The sequence below is a fragment of the Prionailurus viverrinus genome, chromosome F1, assembly GCF_022837055.1.
Source record: "Prionailurus viverrinus isolate Anna chromosome F1, UM_Priviv_1.0, whole genome shotgun sequence".
NCBI classification, from domain to species: Eukaryota; Metazoa; Chordata; class Mammalia; order Carnivora; family Felidae; genus Prionailurus; species Prionailurus viverrinus.
The window spans coordinates 10,787,022-10,805,427 of record NC_062577.1 but is presented as its reverse complement, the minus strand read 5'-3'; positions in this window follow the sequence as shown (position 1 = coordinate 10,805,427).

Here is an 18,406-nt window from a genome sequence, read left to right as displayed (position 1 = left end):
ATTTCTTCCCATGGTGGAAATTCCAAATGTATTTTTCACATTTCAGATGCAAAATGCTTTTATTGTATTTAATGTAATTTCTCATTTTGTATTCAGTTTTTATCTATTTACATTTCCTTTCTTCATTTACCGCTTAACTATAGGATCAGTTTGTAGCCTGCCCTGAAGATACTCTCTTCTATCTTCCATTAAAGGTTACTTTTGATAGAACCCAAGTAGGAATTAAGCTCTTTTTAAGAGCCTTTTCTTCCTCGCCTCTCCTCTAGTCTTTATTCCTTTTTTTTACTTCAGATTATAGTCTGTCAGAATCTATATGCTATACGGCAGCAGTTTTCAGTGTCATCAGCAGATGATTTGTTGGCCTCTGAGACCCTATCAGGGGGTCCATGAGGTCAAAATGATCTTCATAATAATGTATTTATGGTCAAAAGCATTGGTAGATAAGACTGCTAGTCCTTTAACATAATCATTACAGGGACCCCACGCTGTTCCAACAAGCACTGTATTTTTCACCACCATACACTCACAGTAAAAGAAAAATAAAACAAAGCTAGTGTGTGTCCTTTTAATAGTCTGTGTAACAAAATGGGAAGACACACAAAGCACTTCTCTCTAGATAATGAAATATGGCGGCTTACTATGTTTAAGGATAAGCACACGTGATTATTTGAGTCGTGAGCTGAGCTCTCCGCCTTTATTCATGAAACCTTTTTTTTTTTTTACTTGAAGGAAGGAAGGACACACTACTGTTAAACAACAAAATTCAACTGTGGAAATTTAAAGATCAAATTGGCTTTATGAAAGGATTTATGAATCAGGCAACATCCCATCTAGTAAACAGAAAGGAGCCCCAAAGAGCTACAGAAAAGGAAAAAAATTAAAGACAGAGGAGGGGTGGGACAAGGAGGTCATGAATTAAAAAGAGGATTATTTTGGGCCAGGACATGGTTTTGGGGGAGACAAAAGGGTCTATTAAATGGATTATTCAACTGTTGCTGCAGGGAATCCCAGACTGTCTAGTTAAAATTGTATTCCTGGGCGGGGACTAAAACAGCAATTAAGTTAGGCATTAAGTTTTGGTTTGGTGACATCAGCTTAGCACAAGTGAGTCCATTTTGGGTGTGTCGTTTCTTTTTTTAACACTGTGATTATTCGTACTCAGGTATTTGGCGGATTTTCTCAAAAAGAAGTGAAGTGAGTTTGTCACTTCAGGGAAAAACAAGTATCTGTTGCCAATGATAAAATTAAAGGTTTAGAAAGAAAATGAGAATCTTGGAAAATTTTGTCCGCCACCTTGAGTTTGACAGCTTCCCAATACATAAAGGTTTTTCTGATGAAATTGGTGGTGATATTAATAAATGTGATTTGGTAAGCCAATATGTTTCAAATTACCAATGTATGATGTCACAAAATCAGACATGAGTGAAAGATGTTCTCAGGGTACAAGAAGATAAATGGATTTTAATGTAATAGAGTATGAAAAGTTTGTTGATATGGTTTCAGATTCCACATTGCAAGTAATTTAAGAAATTACTGCTTATTAAGTTTTAGCAAAGAATAGCCAAAAAGGCATGTGAAAAGGCACATGGAAAGACATGATGTCCAGGAGGCTACAGGTAAGTTCAGTCGTTACTAGAACAGTGGTCCTTTTGCAAGCGTATTTGCTACAGAGAACTGTTTTTAAGACATCAAACTACTTTGTGAAAATTACTGCTTAGTTTATGAAGTGCTTCCCTGTGTGCAAATGGCCTCTAAGAGCAGTAACTGGTTCATAGTTTTCTTTCCCATCAAAAATTTACATGGTGAGGATACATGAAAAGGGTTGATTGACCTTTGTGAAGGGCCGTTTTGCTTAACAGTACGTTTTAAAGACAATATTTTGAATTGACTTCAATTTTTAATTTCCTTGTGACCATTTCTTCAATTTAAGCCACTGAAATGTCCCAAGAAGAAATGACCTGTTAACAGATAAGTTTAAAATGTCTTTGAAATACACTTTCACTCTCAAGTGCCTCACAGATTAAAGCTTTGTTCTTGGCAATGCAAGAAACATACACCCTTCTTGAAAACTGTTTTTGGGAAAGCATATGCTTACTTTGGATGTTCCTCGTGAACAGTTAGGACACTCTCAAATAGAACAAATGTTTCCTTTATTTCAAGGCAAATGAATGATATTTTCAGATGCCTCCAAACAGACCTCAAAAATGATCCCTGCCCCTGTCATTATTGAGTTCTTCGAGTGACCATGCAGAGGGGTCTCACTGGCCATAAAGGAAACCAGAGATCTAAATGGTGATAGGCACTAATGTGTAGGTTTTGACCTATAAAATCCTTTGGAAACTTGACTCTGCAAAACAAAGAGATGAGTGGTGGGGAATGACTCAGTTTCCTACTAACCAGGGAGTGGTGTTCCGGTGTCTGCTCCACCCCTCCTCAGCCCCACCACACTGATTCCGTTCTCTCTTTCTCAAGATTTTGGTAAATCCCAGAATAAGATAGCTTGTGACTCTAGTCATAATTAGATTCATGGGTGAATGCACTTTCCTTACAGATGTGATGTTGGGATGTAAGAAACACATAACTTGTCTTACTGGGATCTTGAGATCTGAATTCTATGGGCTGTAGAAATGCCAGCTGTGCGATTTTTAACACGTTACTTGACTTCTCTGGGCCCTAGTTTTCTCCTTGATAAAAGAAAGGGAAAGCACATGCTAGTTTCACAGTGCTGTAGTTTTATGAAACTTGTCCGATCTTTGGTTCTTGGACACCACAGAAAAGAGTTGGTAAGTATCTCCACACACACCTAACTTTCCCACCTTTGCAGACCTAAGCCGAATTTTCTTTTTTTGTGCTCACATTTGGTCTCAAAATCATACTCATTTCAAGACTTTAGGAAGCTATGACCAAATGATTAGAGTTGGAAAGGTTTCCAGTTGAGCTTTAAAATTAATTCCTGGTTAGAATGACCTCTCTTTATTTTTTATTTCTTTTAAAGTTTATTTATTTATTTTGAAAAAGAGAGAGAGGGAGAAGGTGGGAGGGGCAGAGAGAGAGGGAGAGAATCTCAAGCAGGCTCTGCACCATGAGTGCAGAGCCTGATGCAGGGATCCAATCCATGAACCGTGAGATCATGACCTGAGCCGAAACCAAGAGTCTGACGCTTAACTGACTGGGCACCACCCAGGCACCCCAAGTGACTTCTTTAAATAGTTAACATGTATCAATATTAACTGTGTATCTGTCACAGTTCTAAATGCTTTACATGTATTAATTCATTGAATCTTGGCAACTTTTGTTAAGCAAGGACCATTACTATGCCCACTGAATGAATGAAGAAACTGAGGAATAAGATTTTTTTTTTTTGTAGTACTTATTACTGTGGTTACTCAGCTGATAAGTAGTAGAGAGCTGCGGTCTGAACCACAATCCTGCATTGTTTCAAAAATTCATTTCTGCTTGTTATTCCCTTATTTTACACTGTTTATTATGGAAATATTAAAACAAATGTGAAAGCAGCAAGAACATTATAATACCTATCACCCAACCTCAATAAGTATCAAACATGACCAAACATGTTTTAACTATACATTTCTTATCTTCTCCAGCTAGATTAATTTGAAACAAATCCCATCTATCATATCCTTTCTCCACGAATACTTCAGTAGGTATCTGTAAAAGATTCCCACCAATACCATTAAATAAACTAACAAATAATTCCTCAATATGATAAAGTATTTAGTCAACACTCAGACTTTCTTGATTGCCTGATAATTGTTTAAAATTTATTGTTTTACAGTTTGTTCAAATCAGAACCCAAAAGTGTTTACACTTGCATTCGATTGATACGTGTTTTAAAGCCCTTTCAAACCATAGGCTTCTCTCCCTCTTGTCATATATTTGTGGAGGAAATTGGTCTGTTTATTGCGTAGGATTTCCTAAGGTCTGGATTTGTTTATTGCATTCTGTGGTGTCACTAACGTGTTCCTCTGTCCCCTGCAGTTCCTGTAAGCTGGAAATTTGATCTAGAGGCTTGATAAGATTCAGATTTGATTTTTGGCAAGAATACCTGGCAGATGTATTGTGAATGTTTTATGTATCGTACCAGTAGCCACGACATGCCTGGCTATTTTTCTTTTTGTGATATTAAGATTGATGGATTCTGGTATTGTCAGCCTGAGCCATCCGTTATAATGTTCCCTTTCAGCCTTTCAACTAATGATTTTAGTATCCACTGATGATTATTGGTTACATCTGCTATTTCATTAAGGCTTGCAAAATGGTGATTTCTTTTTTTTCCATTCATATAAAGTGTTTTTAATTTTAATTTTATTTTTAATATATTTATATAAAAATTTATTAATATAAATTTATTTATATAAGCAATTTATTATCAATATAATTTATTGATATGAATTATATAAAATTATATATAGTTTATTGTCAAGTTAGCTAACATACAGTGTATACAGTGTGCTCTTGGCTTCCGGAGTAGATTCCCATGATTCATCACTTGCAACACTCAGTGCTCATCCCAACCAGTGCCCTCCTCGATGCCCGTCACCCACCTCCCTGCTCCCCACCCCCGTCAACCCTCAGTTTGTTCTCTGTATTTAAGAGTCTCTTGTGGTTTGCCTCCCTCCTTGTTTGAAACTATTTTTCCCCTTCCCTCCCCCACCATGGTCTTCTGTTAAGTTTCTCAACTTTCACATATGAGTGAAAACATGATGTCTGTCTTTCTCTGACTGACTTATTTCACTTAGCATAATAATCTCCAGTCCCATCCATGTTGTTGCAAATGTTAAGATTTCATTCTTTTTCGTTGCCAAGTAGTGTTCCATTGTGTATAAAAACCATATCTTCTTTACCCATTCATCAGTGGATGGACATTTGGGCTCTTTCCTAATTTGGCTATTTTTCATAGTGCTGCTATAAACATTAGGGTACACGTGCCCCTATGAATCAGCACTCTTATATCTGCAAAATGGTGATTTCCAATTCTACCTTTCCTTCTGTATTTGTTAGCTGGAATTCTGATACAAGAAAGAATCTCTCTTTATGAACTATTAGCTTAAGGTAGAGGTCCCATATTTTTCTGCCTATCTTTATGTGGTTGACATATGTGTCTCACCTTTGGCTTCTGAAGCAATGCACAACTTAAATTAGTTACAGTAAGATTAATATGTTGGAATTTTGGAAAAGGCAAACAATAAAATAGAAAGATAATAATAAAATATCATTGCGCACCAGTCTTTCGACAACTCATCAAAAATTATAACACATGAAAGATGTGTTCATATTAAATTTTTATCTTAACTTTTGATTCCAGTCTGGACTGGTTTACTCACTTGTTCATTTATATGTTAAAGAAATGTGAATTGGGACCTATTGCAATGTGCTGTGCCAGTCACTGGCTACACAACATCAAACAAAGTGGTCTCTGTTCTTTCTGGGCTCCCAGTCTAGTGGGAAAGAGAAAAATTAAGTAATTACACAAATGTGACTTGCTGTATGAATGCAGAAAAATCTCAGAGGTGGAGTGGCTCATCAAGGAGTCTGTTATAAGTCTTTTTTTCTTTAGAATCTCCATTTCTAAATCCTGAACCATGTAGGCAGAACACTAATGCTTTAATTGTTCATGAAAATCACAAAATGACCAATTAGATTCACTACAATAACTTAACTGAAACTTGCTAGAGAATGCTGTTTCTCCATAGCTTAATGATTATATTCCACCCCCACCCCCACCCCTGAGTGGCTAATGATCAGCAGAATGTTCCATGATCTTGATGGAAGCCGTGATGGAGGTAGTGTGGTGGGGTGTGGAAGGGGGTGTGGTTCAACCACAGTGACCAGCATGTGTCTTCTCAGCGCTCTGTGCAGGGAGATGAGAAGAACTTACACACGGATGTTCCTTGGCTTCCAAGTTAAAGTTCTCAACTTCAAAGTTCTGAAATGAGGAATGATATTAAAGTTTTCTTATTGACACTGGAAATTCCACGATGTCGATTTTGTAATTGCCAAACACTTGCTTTGGTGATATATTTTAGCAACATACAGCATTTATATGGCCAGAACCTGTTAGTGTGGGGACAGTAGTATCACCATTTGCATTATTGAGGATGAGATATTAGGATTAAAAAAATTTTTTTAATGTTTATTTTATTTTTGAGAGAGAAAGACAGAGCATGAGTGGGGGAGGGGCAGAGAGAGAAAGAGAGAGAAAGAGAGACAGAATCTGAAGCAGGCTCCAGGCTCTGCAGTCAGCACAGAGCCAGACGTGGAGCTTGAACTCACGAACCAGGAGATCAGGACCTGACCCAAAGTTGGATGCTTAACCTACTGAGCCACCCAGGTGCCCTGAGATATTAGGATTTTTAAAATTATTTTATTTTATTTTATTTTATTTTATTTTATTTTATTTTATTTTATTTTATTTTATCTTATTTTAAGAGAAAGCATAAGCAGAGGAGGGGCAGAGAGAGAGGGAGAAAAAGAATCTTAAGTAGTCTCCATGCTCAGTGTGGAGCCCAGTGTGGGGCTTGATCCCCTGATCCTGGGATCATGACCTGAACCGAAATCAAGAGTTGGTCACTTAACTGACTGAGTCACCCAGGTGCCTCGATATTATGATTTTCAAAAGAAGGCTAAGCTGACCCTGTAGTCACTCACAGAGGTCTCAGTTGTTCCACATTTGGGGATTTCCTTTTCCCTCTGGAGAAAGAAATCAATGATTTGTTAAGAACTGAGAACAGCAAGACTAAGCAAAACAAAACAAAATAACACACATAAGAGAACTAAGAAATGCTTCCACTGCCAAATGGAAACAAAAAATGAGGAAATTATTTGGAAATTAAGGTTAAAACCTTTTTTCTTGCCTATTTCAAATGAAGCTGGCAGAGTTGGCCATTGACACAGCACTGATTTCAGTGAGAGATGTCAGCATCCGGGGTTCAGGGTTGATTAGGAATATCTGGAACTATCTGAGAGAGTCAACAAATGCTCTGATTCCTAACAAGCTGTGAGTTGATTTTTTTCTAATTTAGTAAACTAAAAAAGGAAGAAAAGAAGCATGTGATAAAACAATACTTCGTGCTGATGGAGTGTATGCTAACTTATTTATGGTCACACAGTCAGTAAGAGGTAGAATTGGGTTTTGAAACCAAGTATTCTAATCCTGGGACCCCACGTTATATCTACTGTGTTACACTTTGTTCAGGAAGAATCAACTGACCTACACGTCAGGTTGTCTTTACCGATCAAGAGGTAAATACATGAGCTGACAAAATTTGCAAATAATACCCCTAAAATAAAGTAATCATCATAACAAAAATTTTTAATACTAGGATTTCTGATTATTGAAAACTCTGATGACTGAATTTTAAATTGATATAAAAATTAATGGTCTTATGAATTGATTGCTCAACAAAAAGCCTGCAGAAATGTTGCTTTAGGTTATACCACTATGGGGGCACCTGGGTGGCTCAGTTGGGTAAGCATCTGACTCTTGATTTTGGCTCAGGTCATGATCTCAGGGTTTGTGGGATCGAGCCCCACATTGGACTCCGTGCTGACAGCATGGAGCCTGCTTGGGATTCTCTCTCTCTCTCTCTCTCTCTCTCTCTCTCTCTCTCTCTCAGTAAATAAATAAATAAACATTAAAAAAGATTATACCACTGTGAAGAAAAATAAAATCCATGAAGACTAGCTCTAGTATATGGATACCAAGAAAAAGAAAGGGGCAGCAATAAAGAAGTAGAAGGAGAAGAATACAAGTGTCTCCTTGAGGTTCAGAATAGAATTGCTTGATCTGGTTTTGCCTGGGGATCTCAGGGCAAAAGTCCTCAGAGGCAGGACGTAAATGCCATGAAGGTGGGGCCTATACCCATTTTGATCACCAATGGCTTACCCAGTATTTTAGGCACACACAAAAATTGCTGAAGAAACAAATGAGTGTTATAAAAATGTTTGACTCCTCAGCAATGAGGCCCAGTGGCTTCACAGGGAATGGGGAAAGAAAAGCTATGAGCTTCCCTTGAAACTGAGATCCAGAGGTTAAAAATGGGTACTATCCAATAAAGTCAAGTATATTTGCATGGAAAAAGGAAAAAAAAAAGTACTAATCCACTTTCTAGAGTCAAGGCAACATTTTACAGAGAACTTCAATGCCTTTAGGGTCTATTGGGGGCTGTAGTTACATCAATCAGTGCATGTGTATTTTTGAGGATAACTTGCCTAATGTGGTAGCCATTAGCCACATGTGACTATATATAAAATAAAAATCCAGTCCCTTAGTTGCTCCACCCCCATTTTTCAAGTGCTCAATAGCCACATGTGGCTAGTGGCTACCAAACTGGACAGCTCAGCTCTAGAATACTCTCGTTATTACCGAGAGTTTTACTGAATATTGTGGCTATAAGGAATGAACAGAAAATAATTATTATATTCAAAGAGTGGATCTTGATAGAGTTCAGACAAGCAAGTCAACTGCCACCATCCATGCTGACAGCAGCACAAGAAGAGTCCTTATTTTGTACCCACATGACTAGATAAAATTGTCTTTCTGGGGTTTGCTGCTTCCCACCTGTGGGCGGAAATCTAGAGCGGTTCCCGTGAGTTTTGTGGTCACTCTGAAATGTGATTTTTTATTCACGAAATTTAGTTCAGTCATTATTTTGTCTAATTTTACCTCATAATCAAAACTCTAATCTTCACTACTAAGATTAACTACTAAGAGTTCCCTTAATGAGTTCCAAGAGTCCCTCTGGCTGGCAAACACCTCTCTCTCCTCTGGCCCTGGTTTTCAAGCCCCTGTGAGATTGCCTTCTTCGGAGATGACTCTAAGCTGGTCGTTGGGAAAAAATTCATTGTTGTATTTCCAGAACACATAACAATGCCCGGCACTGGTACTCAATATGTCCTTGTAGTTAAATAAAGATAGTCACTAGTTTTGTAAGTAAATGAAGTTTAATTTTATACTCAAGTACTCATCAAGAGTGGAAAAAAAGGGGGGGGGGGTAGGCATTTAGGAAGAGATGGGATCAAAGAACAAAATTATAGTATGAGTTTTTTTTCATTATAAATCTTAAAATGAAAGTATAATCTATATCAAGTAAAATATACAGAATTTAAGGGCTGAAGAGTTTGCTCAAATGCATACACCCTTGTAGCCCATATTTCTTCCAAGATATGGAACATTTTAATCAGGCCAGAGATATCTTTCCTGGCTCCTTACAGTTAATACCAGTTAATCACCCATTACCCCACCCCTGAGAACCATAGATTTGTTTTAACTGTTTTAGAACAGTTTAATATAAATCAAATACCATTACATAAAATTAAATGCTATCAATTCCTTTGTGTCTGGCTTTTTTAACTCTGCATAATGTTTCTGAGGCTTAGCCATGTTATGTGTGGTATTACACTCTATGGATGCGTGACATTTTGTTCATTCATTTGTTAATGGACATTTGGGGCATTTTCAATTTTTAAGCTATTATGAATAAACTTGCTTTGAACATTCGCTTTTTAAAATATAGGTTTCCATTTCTGTCGGTTAAGTACCAAAAAGTGGAATTGCTGGAATATAGATAAGTATACGTTTGACTTTATGAAAGACTGCCAGAATGTTTTCAGTGTGGTTTTACCCTATAATATTCCCACCACCAGTGTATTAGAAATTTGATCATTCCACATATTCATTGGAATGAACACCACAATTGGTGTTATCAGTCTTTCTATTTTAAACATTCTAATGAGTAACAACTGGTATCTCGTTGTGATTTTTTTAAATGTTTTTTTATGTTATATTTGAGAGAGAGACAGACAGAGGACAAGCAGGGGAGGGGCAGAAAGAAAGAGAATCTGAAGCAGGCTCCAAGCTCCAAGCTGTCACCAGAGAGCCCGAGGTGGGGCTTGAGCCCACAAGCAGTGAGATCATGACCTGGGCTGAAGTCCCAGGCTTAACTGACTGAGCCACCCAGGTGCTCCAGTATTTCATTATGATTTTAATTTGCATTTTTTTCCCTGATGACTGATGATAGAGTATTTTAAACTTTTTCATATGCAAATTGGCCACTTGTATATTTCCTTGTACAATGCTTGTTCAAGTATCGTGTCCTTTTAAAAATGTATGTATATATAAATTAATAATAATATATAAAAAATAGAATATATATACACATAATATATTTTCTCCCAGTCTGTGGCTTGTTTTCAGGTTGTCTTAACAGTATCTTTCAAAATGTTTAATTTTGCTGAAGTTGATTTAACATTTTTTGTTTTATGATTAGTGTTTATTAGGTCATGTTTAGGAAATTTTTGCCTGCACCAACATCAGGAAGATATTTTCCTTTTGTTTTTTTTTTTTCCTAGAAACTGTATATGCTTGACTTTTATATTTAGGTCTATGATCCATCTCAAAATAATTGTTTATGTAACATGTGAGGTATAGGTGGAGGCTCATTTATTTTCATATAAGTAGTAGTTGGTCCAACATCATTTATTGAAAAGACTTTCTTCCACTGAATTCCTCTGGATTCTTAGTTTAAAAAAAAGTCAGGGAGCCTGGGTTCAGTCAGCTGAGCATCTGACACTTGATTTCGGCTCAGGTCATGATTCCAGAGTTGTGGGATTGACCCTGGTGACGGGCACCACACAGAGCATGGAGGCTTCTTGAGATTCTCTCTCTCTCTTTCTCTCTCCCCCTCTGCCCCTCTCCCATGCTAGCTTGCTCTCTCTCTCTCTCTCAAAAAAAAAAAAATCAATTGAGTGAAAACTATGGGTTTATTTCTGAACTCTTTGTTTTGTCTCATTAACCTATTTGCCTGTCTTTATGCTAATATCACACTCTCTTGATTATTGTAGCTTTATATTAAGTCTTGAAATCAGCAGTCTGTGTCCTTCAAGTTTATTCTTTTTCAAGTTTGTTTTAACTCTTCTTGGTCCTTGGCATTTTCCTAAAGATTTTATAAAGAGGTTGTCAGTTTCATTAAAAAAAAAAAGGCCTGGTGATTTTGATTACTGCTGTTTTGAATCCATAAGTTAATTTCAAAAGGATTGATATCAAAACAATATTGAGTCTTTTAATCTATGAACATGGTATATCTCGACATTTATTTAGCTCTTTAATTTCAGCAGTGTTTATAGTTTTGCATGTATAGGTCTTACTTAAACATCACTAAATTTGCCTCTAAGTATATAATATTATTGGAAGCTATTGTAAATGGTATTGTTTTCTTTAATTTTATTTTCCAAATCTCAATGTTAGTATCTAGAATTAAAATTAAAGTTTTGTATACTGGCCTTACATCCTGTGACCTTGCTAAATTTATGTATTTGTTATACTATATTGAGGATTTGTTTAGAATTTTCCATGTCACCTGTGAATGAAGATGGTCTTATATCTTCCTTTCCAATATGCATGTCATTTATTTATTTTTCTTGTCTTAGTCAATTGGTTGGGATCTCCAGTAGAATGGTGAATAGAAGTGGTAACATGGATTTCTTTCTTTGTCACTTCCAGAAATCTATATTGAAACTTTGGCCAAAGCATAAGCTACACATGCTGAGGGCAAAAGTCTATGAGGCTGGACAAAGAAAGACTACCAGAGAAGAATGACTACTGAGGCACTTTGAGCTAAGCAACTACTAGAGCTCATGCAGGGGTAGAAAATGTTCAAGGTTCAACAGAACAAGTAGAAAGACCTTATATAATAGCCTAAAAATCCAATAAAGATCTAATAAATGCTAAGCCTACTTAGTGGCCTGCTCTCTCCATCATAATAAAGTTGGAACTATCCTAATTCACTCATACATCAAGCTGTCTTTGATACTTCATTTTCCTTTCAAGGTACCATCTAATGATTACCTTAAACAGATATCACTTCTTGGGGGTTGGGAAGTCCTCACTCAGATTCTTTAACGTCTTCTCCCTTACACATACCTATCCCTACTCTCAGTACATTAACTATAAGAAATGCTTAAGTGCCTTTCTTAACAAGAAGGTCATAACCCATGTTAGGATTACAGCACAATATAGAAGAATGTAGTTCAGAGAAGTATGAGTAGAAATTTTGGAAATGAAGAAAGGAAAACCAGAATCAGAAAGAAATAGTTAATAATAAGAATCACTAGATTGGGAAGTCATATCCCAGAGAGAGTAGTGAGAGCATTACCATAATTTAAGGTTAATTTAATTCATAGAAGTCTTAGAATACACAGCATAAGAATAACTCTTTGGCCAGAGCAATAGAGAAGATAACTTACTTTTTCTCAGTTTTGGAAAATACCGCATTACCACAGTTAAAAAAATAATAAAAGAAAGAAAAAAATACCACAGGCAAAACTTGAGTTGTTTTGCCTTGCCAAGAATAACAGGAAGACACTTATGCCATCACTCAAAGCATAAAAATACAGTGAACTGCGGTCTAAATCCATCATCTGCCTTTGACACCAAATTTTTACCAGCCATATAGTCTGTCTGCCTTCTTTATCTCTTTGAACTATTTGGAAAGTAATTTATTTTGAGCCACTTTGGGCTGATGCTGGCCCTCAGTTCTGTGCCTGCCTCTCCCAATGCGTGTTTTAGGAATTGCATCAGCACACATGAAAGGAATTCCAGGTTGGGTTAGTCTTTCTGGCTTTATCCAGTCAGGGGAAGCTATGGGTGTAAACAGTGAAGGCAAGGGAGTACAGTGACAAATGGGTTGAGGCATCATTGTCTTTTCAGTCCACAGTAGAAGGGGTCTTTCCCTACCATTTTATATCTCTCTGCAACATAGTGCATTATACACTGATAGGGAGGTCCAGGCACAGTTCCGTAGTCTGGAGGATGTTTTTAGAACTAGTCTTTAGCTGAAGTGTCTCTTATTTTGAGTTGCAAAGTAATCATAAGAATGGAGTGGATTGCAAGAAGAGATTAGTGGGATAGACTGAAATGGTCAGGACACAGAAACTGGCTCCAATCGGTTGTCAAAACAAAGAGGGATCTAAAGCAAGTAATAGGAGCTGGGCTACAAAGCCAAAAGATCAAAGGCCCATGAGATGAGAGATAGAAAAACCTGGTCAAGTGAGCAAGTGAAGAAGTTGGAGGGTGCTTACAGCAAACACTGGCAACAGAGAGCCATTATGTCGGGGGGGGGGGGGGGGCGGGGGGGGAGGGGGAGTTTTACTTTCTCACACTAGTATGAAGGTGAACCAAGATTAGAGCAAGCAGTTGTATTCAGTTAAATCCAGCTGATTCTACCTGGGCTGAATTGATATAAACTGAAAGAATGGAAAGAAATGAATAGAAATTGTATTGGATTTCACAATTTCCCTTTAGAAACAGTTTATATCACATATATTTATATTTATATAATATAATATACAATATACAAATTTTAATGTCTGTTCCTAAGCCTAAGCTTATGAATAATTTAGACAAAGCATTGTGTTATCTGAATTTAATAGTTGTGTCTGGGTATATAAAATACTATCTACGTACTATAAAATACTATGTACGTACATACGTACGTACATTACGTATAATGGTATTTACATATATTATCTGTGCCCCTGTTCTTTGTACATCTTAACCTGGTGTAATGCTATCGATGCTTCACGATGGAAAATAACTTTGTAAAAATATGAGCCCAAGTATGGGATGAGGCAAAAAGAATGAGATAAAAAAGAAATTGTAGACTGAATTAAACAGATTATGAACTAATAACAGCATTGCAAAATTCATAAATGAATTAGGACAAGGAAGTGAATAGGCATGATTGAAAGCGGAGATAATGGCATGTGGCAGATGTTGACAAAAGATTTGAGCCATTCGGGGAAGACGATAGTTGTGAGAGACAAATATAATCTAGCATTGAAGGAAGTATCCCTGAGATAATAACAAAAATTTCCCTGAAATAAAAGAATGAATTGAATTTACAGCTTGAGAGGGCACTTGCATATTAAAAAATGGTAGAAAATTAGTGCTATCTAGAATCCTGGTTAAATTACTGAACTTAAAAAAAAAAAAGCTTTTTAAAAAAAGAATTGCTTTAGATAAATAGGCAGGAAAAGTGAGACACCAAAGGAGGAAAAAAATTCCAGAATATCATGAAGCAGGTCTACAAGCCTCTATAGGAACAAATGTCAGACCCTAGAATATTTAACCCAGCCAATTCAAGAAATAAGAGAAACGACCAACACCTCATATATGAAAAAGATAAAGGACTGTAGAGCTCAGTGAAGATTTCTTGACTAAAACATTCAATAATAATAAAAAGAAAACCCAGCCAATTAAGTGATTTTTAAAGAAATTAAGAAACACCAGATTGGAAAACTGGTCAAGTTAAACCAAATGCTGGTGGCTGTTGAATCCATTTAAAAATAGGAAGAAAAAAAAAATTGTAGGCATTTATGGTTGCAAAACATAATATAAATGTTGTAACCCTTAAATAAAAATAACATAAGTAACAAAATCAGGAAGGTGGGGTATTAAAGGAAGTGTAACAATACTAATTGCTTCATTGTTGGTGGGAGAGAGGAAAATGGGTCTGATATTGGGAATGTAGCTTCTAGAAAAAGTGGCACCAATTTAATTTTCTTCACATATTCCTATTAAAATTAGATTTTTAAAATCAATAAGTGACACAGAAGAAATTTTGACCTCATGTTTAGTAATTTATTTGCTTCTTTTTCTTCTTAAAGTAAAATTAAGTGTTCGGTATTATTTAAAATAGCATAAAGAGTATGATCCCGTTCTTATAAAATTAATTCCGTCTATCTACCCTGCTGATACCCTCGATTGCTTTGTTGTATTCAAGTTTTATTAATTTCTTTTCTTCTCTAGAGTTAATTTTTCTTTTACTTCTATATAAGCAGCACATTAGCAAACAAATTACAATTATCCTAACAATTTTTTTAAATTATCCTAAAAAATTACAAAATTTAGTATTTTCAACATTATTTAGTTGTAAATATATTTCTATTTTGTTTTATACCATGAGTATTTTTAAGTTTTTTAAAAATTTCATATAGAAAGGATACTTTATCTTTTTGTTATTAATTTTTCGTTTAATTCTATGCTATTGTGTGGTTAATTTTTTATACATATTATTTTTTTGGGGGGGAGAGAGAGTGCATGCGGGGGGCGAGGGACAGAGTGGAGAGAGAGAGAGAGAGAGAGAGAGAGAGAGAGAGAGAGAGAGAGAGAAACCCAAGCAGGCTCTATGCCCAGCATGGAGTTCAATGGGGGGCAATCTATCTCATGACTGTGAGATCATGACCAGAGCTGAAATCAAGAGTCAGCCACCCAAGTGCCCCTATACATTTTATGTTCTTAAAAACAGTGTATATTTTCTAATTAAAGGGAGAAAATTTCTATGGATATAAAAATAGAAATATGGATATTAGATCAAGCTTGGTAATGGTTGATTCAAATCTTGTATATTATGGTTAATTCTTAGTTTGGTCTGATGGAGGACATATTTATTTCAGATTTTTCTTTATATATTAGAAACTATGGCTTTCAGGTGCATATACATTTTTGATCATAATTTCTCCTTGGTGATTTCTCTTTATATTGTTGTGTTGTATTACACTTTATTTATATTAACTTTCTCTAAATTCTATGTTGTCTGGTATGAACATTATAAAATAAGCTTTTTCCCCTTAGAGTTGTATGGTGTATCTTCATAACTGCATTTCAGCCTGAATCATTTTATTTTAGTTTTAGGTCTTATAAGTAGCAGATAGCTGGATTTTATTCTTTATTTTATGCAAAACTTCTCATCCCTCTCTTTTAATAGTTACTCTCATTGCATTTACACTTATTTTAATTATTAAAATGTGGATTTATTCCTTTGGTCTCATTTTGTGTTTTTCTATTTACTACTGTTTCTTTTCTTCATTCTCCCCCCCCCCCTTTTTTTGTAGGATCATTAAAGTTCAATATATTTCCCTTTTATTTTCTTCTCTCGGTTCAGAAACTAAATATTTCTAATCCTTTAGTGCCTACCCTAAACTTTCTATTGTTTTACTGTGCATAATCAGCTTTAAATATTTTAATGGCATATAAAGTTATTCATTACTTGTGTTCTTCTCTTGAATAATAGGATGTAGCACTCATTGAACCTACAAAAGTTAATCATTAGGGGGTGCCTGGGTGGCTCAGTCAGTCAAGAGGCTGACTCTTGGTTTCAGCTCAGGTCATGATCTCTTGGTTCATGGTATTGAGCCCTGAGTTGGGCTCTGTGCTGACAGCATGAATCCTGCTTGGGATTCTCTCTTTCCCTCTGCCCCTCCCCACCTCTCACTCTCTCAAAATAACTAAATAAACTTATGAAAAAATTAGTCATTAGTGTTTTGGTTTTTTTATAGTTGCTGATTAATTAATTTATGGACTTGGTTTATTAATTTCATACCTCCTGCTGTTTTTTATATTCTACTCCTGCCTCATAAGCTCCTCTTTCTTCTAGGCTTCCCCTAATATTTACAGGGCTTTGAACAAAAATATGAATAAAAGTCCACAGATCCTGTGTTTAAATATGTAATAGTTGTAAATAAAGCCCATCAATTATAAGTAAATGGTATTCTAAAATCCTTCTTGACAAATATGCCTTTATAACAACCTCAAAGTCTAGGTTCAAATTCAGATTTCTTGGACTTCCAAGCCAGAAAATCATGGCTCGGGAGAGCAGTGTCCTGCAGCTTGCACCCATTCTGCTCTCAACGTGGCTCCATCCAACACAATTAACGACCTTACGTATGTGTTTAAAGATCTCCCCACCATCCATCCACGCCCCATCCACACCCTTGCAAACAGTTCCCTTTTGGTCATCTCTTGGGTCACAGGGATGTGACCACTGGTGGCAGCTCCCACTCTTGTAATGACAAACTAGGGAAAGAGACCTATACAGGATCTGTAAGTAGGCTCAGGGCTGTTTGGGCAGGAAATTCAGAGGTTCTGGGTATTGAGACCAGGGTCTAGAAGGTGGGCACATCCCCTTAGCTCTATAGATTCTGCCTGGTAGTAGAGGTACAGAAAAATGCAGAAGAAAAGGAAAGAGCTATAGCTTAGGGCTTAGGAGAGTTACCTGATTCTTTAAGTGAAAATGTCGTGAAGCACATCCTTTGATAATATTTTCAGTGCAAAATTGCATAGTAAGCTGTGTTTTCCCTTTCCCTCTTAAGTAATAGTTTAGCTAAGTAAAAAAATCTAGATTTATGATTATTTTCCCTTCACCATTGTTCTGATTTCTACTGCTTGAATTAAATACCTGATTTTAATCTCAATGTCATTACTTTATAGGCAATCTGCAATTTCACTTCATGTATCAGTTTGAAGGGTTGTCATGAAATGTTAGCCCTTGTCGTTTATGGACAGCAGTCTCATCAATCCATGGATGCATAATAAATACCAGCAATGGTCTTAGAAGTCATTTGTGGAGGAGAGAAATTGCAATGCTCTTCTGCTTCTTCTCCATCCCCTGCTTCTGCCTGCGTTTATTTGGAAGGGGAAGTTCACCCACATTTTTGACCCTATGTTCCTTTGAAGTTGGGTGGCTGAGGCAGGCTAACTGTTCTTATCCACAAGGCTAGTTATTTCAGTAAATTTAGAGTATGCTATGCTAATTATGCTAGATGGGAGTAGGGAGAGAAGAGCCCAGTCCTGCCTCAAAGCCCAAGATGGCCGACAAACCCTCCACCTGAAATGCTGGTATGTCATTCCATTTTGGCTATCTGGCCTTGCTCCAATATCTCCTTCAACAGAGAGCCCTGAGGTAGGGGCAGGGTGGGATTTAGACACTAAAACCTCCCGCTGGAATCTTTAGCAGAATTAAATTCATCTTCTTTATTGGATAGAATAGATGGTACAACGGAAGCACAGAGAGGTGAAACTTTATACCCAAGTTATAAAGTTCATTACTGAAGTAGCAGAAAATTGAACTTAGATCTAATGTCTGGCTCAGGAATAATTCCAGGATCCTTTATTGAGCTTTTCACTTCTCTATTTTCTCAACCTGCTTCCTTCACCAAGGGAGTTTCCTGCACCACATTCTCTACCAATATAATCCTTAAGACAACTGCATGTGTATGGAAGGGGCAGAGATTTTGGAGTCAGGAAGAGCTGGGTTTGAATTCTGCTTCTACCATTTGCTAGCTCTGGAAACTACAAGTGTTAATCTCTTGGAGCCTCAATTTTTTCATCTTTAAAATAGGGATAAGGACACTTGTTTCAAAGCGTCCTTCTAAGGTCACTATGAAGCTCCTAGCTCTGTACTTGGCCCACAGTAAGAAACTAAATAAGTGATTGGTGTTTTTAGTGGTGTTTTTTTTATTAGTGTTTTTCATTTGAATGCATTGACTTTGGCCCCACCCTGACATTCCTGTTTTCTTTAAGGGAGCTCTTATCTTCATCCCATATTTG